We start from the raw sequence: 5,691 nt of genomic DNA, 5'->3' as shown, positions 1-5,691 counted from the left end.
AGTATTTTTGTCTTTTGAATTTTAAAAAGTAAAAATACATTATGCAATAGGCAAAGTAATTATAAATGTAGTGAGTTAAATGTAGATAAATTTACTTGATTAACTAACCTTCCCCCCCACCAAAGTGCGTATATATTGTTTTTTGAAATCCTTTCGCCATCCACCTACGTCCCACTTTACAAACCTTGGGAACACGCCAAACTTTACGGGGGTGAAAACATTTGTGTGTTCACAAAACCAATACTGCAAGCAAATACACATAAATTGTCATTGTAAATACACATCAAGTAGTACTCGCACAAAGTAGTTATTGCTTACCGAGATCAAAGTTGCACAACCTGTAACTTTGTTTGTTTCCTTTTTGTACTTCTTAATTGATTGCACAATGTTCTCTGAGATTGCCTGCGACCAATTCCATTTCTTCATGTCCTCAACCACCTCAACAAATTTTACTAAAGCCCATGGTAACGCATCTGCTCTTGTTGAAAAGAACAGAGTCAGACATGTGTATAGCACAAACAAACGTGCGACATCTTTTGCGTCCTCGTCAGTATCCCCCATCAAAGCATTGTCAATTGCTTGTTTTATGTTGGGCGATCTCATCATATCAATTCCATTAAACCTTCGATTCACAAATTCACAATCATCGGGCTTCTTGCTTCGGCCTATTTTCAATGGAATATCTCCAGACACTACTCCAAATATCAAAGAAACATCATTCTCTGTAATGGTAACTCTCTTACCTCCAAGAATAAACGATCCACGCTTATCGTTGTAGGTGCCAATAATGTCTTGAACGATCAAATCGTGTTTTTTGATATTTAAATCCTTATGCTCCTCCTTCTTAAACACTTTGTACAAGTTCCAAAAAGGTGTCATTTGCAAAAACTTTTTATGACTGCTTTTCAATCACACGCTTCTTAATAGTGTTGCAATCCCTTGCAGATTAGACCGGTATTGTAATTTGGCCATACTGAAACAACAAATTTTAGTATTAACATTATGCAAAAAAAACCATGTATTATACAAACCGGTAGTGTATTATATAGTAAAATAAATCATTAAATCCAAAAGGTTAACCAATCACATTATGCATATTCTACTATACAAATACATTATTAAAAATGATAATGTATTATACACTAAAAAATTGATGTATGATAAAGCTTTTTATCTACCTACAGAGTTGAACCGATCAAAACAATCCCATTAAAACTCTCAAATAGGCAGTGTATTTATATACACACATACAATGGTAGTGTAATAAACCATTTTTATCTCCCTACCTAATGAAACCCAGCCAACAAACCCATTAAACATCTCAAATAGGCAGCGTATTTATACACCCAAACACAATGGTAGTGTAATAAACCATTTTTATCTCCCTAACTAATGAAACCCAGCAAACAAACCCATTAAACATCTGAAATAGACAACGTATTTATACACCCAAACACAATGGTAGTGTAATAAACCATTTTTATTACAATACACAATGAAACCAATCAAACATACCCATTCAACATCTCAAATTGGCAGCGTATTTAGATACCCACACACCATGGTAGTGTAATACCCATTCAACATCTCAGAATTCTTCATAAACTCCAAGCAAACATACCTCAACATCTCATAATTCTTCATAAACGAAAATGGATTTTTTGTCCAACAAATACAACTACAGATTGAGTTTTATAACTAAAAACGAACCGAAAAAAGAATACTACTTTCCATAAAAGTTACAAAGCAACCAACATAATTGTACTCACCTCCCTTGGAAGCTAACTCCGGAGCTCAAGCCGATGTCGACGAAAAATCCCGATGGCGACGAAACTGCTGCACCACACAATGATTTTCTACCTAGTCAATGAAACCGAGTAGAAAAGAGATTTAGACGTCAAATAAATTGTTTAGAACCAAAGTATTCACTCAAAGTTCATACCTTTAACTTCAATGTCGGGTTGCTTGTCGATATTAACCGAGCAATAGGAAGACCAGGCCAGATAACGGTTGTCAAGTAGATGTCGGCAATGGTTATCACAACCGATTATCACCGGAGATGAAAAAACTCACCGACGGTGTAAACATGGGAGGAGTTTTTCCATTTTTCTCTCCACATTTGATATTACCGAGGTTTTGAGGGTTTTGTATTGGAAATAACAAATCCAGCTTAAAATAATATTATCCCTTTTGAGAGATTTTGAAGTTTAAAATTGTCCAGTCATCATCCTAATCAGCATGCCAACTCATTATGTATCTTCATGTATACCAAATTTATGTATGCCTAGCATAACCGTTTCTATAAAATCTGCAAGGATCAGTGATGTTCATGCATGGAAGTGGCCAGAAGAGTTCCGAGGATCACAGCTTTTGCGCTTGACTTGTTTTTTTTTTTTTGATAAGACATAGATGCTTTGGTGACCCTAATTTCATCGTGCGCTTATTGCACTATGAAGGTTGGATACGATAGGTCATGTAGCACCATTCATGACCAATAACTCCAGTGTAACTCCAATGTCATTTGCAGTGGTGGACCCAGGAATTGAAGTTACCGGGGGCACAAAAATGATGCGGGGGTCCTGGGACAGCGCCCCCGGAATTTTTTTTTGGGTTCTTTATGTAATCTACTTACGAATATAAACGATAAATATAGAAACACATTAATAATATTTTAAACACATAAGAAACTACATTATAATTTATTACAATTGTTCTCTACGGGTTTTCATGTTTTAAAAGTGCGATATTACAACATCATTAGTAATAGTTCCGAGCAACTCCTTTTCTATGTAACATACTAGACAGTCATTCATAAATTGATTACTGATCCGGTTGCGCAAATCTGTCTTCACAATATTCATTCCAGAAAAGCATCTTTCAACACTTGTTGTTGCTATAGGCAAAACCAATGCTAACTTCAGAAGTCGATACACCAAAGGATCTGAAATATGCTTCCTTGTAGACACTAGCAGTCTAGAAAGATCACCAAGCCCTTTTAACTGACTAAATCTTTCATCTGTTCGTAAATCTGCAATATATGTTTCTAATTGATGCTCAAGAGTCATGCAATCAATAAGAGAAAAGTCATCGGGATAAAATTGAGCCAACCTCATCAATTTTGCTGAATCAAAATCATAAAATAAATCACAAGGATTCAAGCTAGTCACGCAAAGAAGCAACTCAGAATTGACCTCATTGAAGAGGTCATTAAGCTCCAAAAATTGCATATCAACAATCATATAAAAGCATTCCACGCGATAGTGATACGAATTAGTAGTGTTACTTTTTCGTCGTGGATGATAAAAATCAACATACTCTTCCTCCATGTTTACCATTGAAATCTTGTTGGCATTACAGAAGGTATAAATCTTACCTAGGAGAGATTCCCATCCTTCGTCCCTTACATTTTGCAAACGCCCCTTGGCTGCTTTGACAAGTGCAATAGCATTCAATATGTCTTCATCTTTCCTTTGCAAAGACAATGACAATTCACTTGTAATCCCCAACATAATCAACATCAGTTGCAAATTGAATACAAAATCAAATGATTGCAAATATCTCAAAAGGCCACGTGCTTGAGCTTTTTTTGTAGAATCTGTAGCATCACATGAAACAATTTCTAGCACTTCAATAACAGAAGAGAATAAAGCAACCAAGTTCAACAATGATTTGTAATGAGACCCCCAACGTGTGTCCCCAGCTCTTTTGAGACTTAACTCTTAATTCAACCCCTTTCCGGTTTCAATCTCACCATCACTAATTTTTTGTGCAATTTGTTCTACTTGACTTTGTCGAATCATGTCTCGACGCTTACACGATGCTCCCACAACGTTCAACAAAGTAGAGATCATATTGAAAAAATCCACAATATCAACATGCTTTCTAGCAACACCCACAAGAGCTAATTGAAGTTGATGTGCAAAACAATGAACATAATAAGCAGACTCATTTTCATTCAAAATCAAGCTTCTCAAGCCATTGAATTCACCTTTCATATTACTTGCTCCATCGTAGCCTTGACCCCTAACTTTCGTCAAACTCAACCCGTGATCACCAAATAAAGAATCAATGGCAACTTTCAAGGACAAAGTTGAAGTCTCCATCACATGAACAACACCAATAAACCTCTCTTTAACAACTCCATGTTCATCTACAAAACGCAAAACTATAGCCATTTGTTCTTTTCCATACAGGTCGCTAGATTCATCAACTAATACTGCAAAAAAATCATCCCTAAGTTCTTGAATGATAATTTGCACTACTTGACGTGCAAAACAATGAACAATGTCTTTTTGAATCTTAGGAGCAACCATTTGTTGATTTTGTGGAGCATTTCGCAGCACAACATTACTAATAGTTTCATTCTATTCAGCAGTATATTTTATCAATTCAATAAAATTTCCACTATTAGTAGAGTCCTCAGACTCATCATGACCACGAAATGGTAACCCTTGTCGCAACAAAAATCTACAAGCATCGATAGAAGTATTTAGGCGAATCCGATACTCATTTCTCAAAATTTTTGATTGCTTACGAAAAGCAGTCGCAATGGATTGCTCTTGTCTCATTAGATCTTCACATTTCTTCAATGATATATGGTGAGCACTATTGACTACACCAACATGGGCAAATAGTCTCTCTGTTTTATTCCAAGAAGAAAACCCTTCCGTTACAAAAGCCTCACTCCCACCTTGTTTTCCGAAATGATCTCTAAACAAGTAACAACAGAGACAATATGCTTTGTCTTCCTTTATGCTATACTCTAACCAATTTTCATATTGATCAAACCACACAGGATTAAATCGACGCTGCTTGTTTGCATTGACTTTTTTTGGAAAATCATGGCCACGGTTGACAAGGCCCCTTAATCAAATATGCTCTCCTTATTTCATCAATTTGATTTGGGTGATATTCTGAAATTGTTTTCCTTTCAGCGGGATCCGAAGGGAGGTTATTCAAATCAACCTCTTTTGGGATCGAAGAAGAATTGCCGCTTGAACTTCCACTTCCACTATCATGTGTGAGTTTCCTTTTAAAAAATCTCTCCATTATATTTATCTAGTAAAAATAAATAATAAATTTTGATATCAATTGAAAGAATCCCATTCATAATTTAAATTAAGCAAAAATTCTCATCATACCTCTCCTCTATTGGCTATTGCAGTTCTTTTTATCCTCCCAACTCCCAAGTTGCCAACACACGGGACCACTAATTCACATCAAATATAATAATATCAAATTGACAAACTATATAACACATATTCAATAAGACAAAATTGTGGAAAACAAGTGAATCAACTATAGATAAAGCAATAGATAAGACAAAATCGAACAAGAATATAACAATATGAAATTGACAAACTGTATAGCACTCATTCATTATATAACAAGTCAAAATCAAAGATTCAAAGGCTCAAAGCGAAGCGACAATTCAAAGAACACTAAGTCACTAACGCACAATTAGAAGAAACCAATAAAAACAAGAATAGATTAATACCTTGTTGCAAATCGCCAGTTATTTCGATCTCAAGCAGTCGATCTTAGGGATTTCCGGATTTGTCATTTGTCGTCGACTTGGTTGGGGAGACAAGTAGTTGGGATGGAGTCTTGGAGAGTTGGACAATAGATCGAGAATGAGGGTTTTGATTTTTGGGATTTTCCTATTTGGGTTGAATGAGAGTTGGGTTGGGT

At 35.7% G+C, this 5,691-nt stretch overlaps 1 pseudogene; it reads right to left on the bottom strand.

Moving 5' to 3' along the window:
* Nucleotides 1-909: 909 nt before the first annotated feature.
* Nucleotides 910-4,829, bottom strand: LOC119995957 (annotated as a pseudogene).
* Between the last annotated feature and the right edge of the window lie 862 nt (nt 4,830-5,691).

Source organism: Tripterygium wilfordii, chromosome 1 (genome assembly GCF_013401445.1).
Source record: "Tripterygium wilfordii isolate XIE 37 chromosome 1, ASM1340144v1, whole genome shotgun sequence".
In the NCBI taxonomy this organism is placed as follows: domain Eukaryota; kingdom Viridiplantae; phylum Streptophyta; class Magnoliopsida; order Celastrales; family Celastraceae; genus Tripterygium; species Tripterygium wilfordii.
The sequence above is the reverse complement of the archived record's forward strand: the minus strand, read 5'-3'. Positions and strand labels throughout refer to the sequence as shown.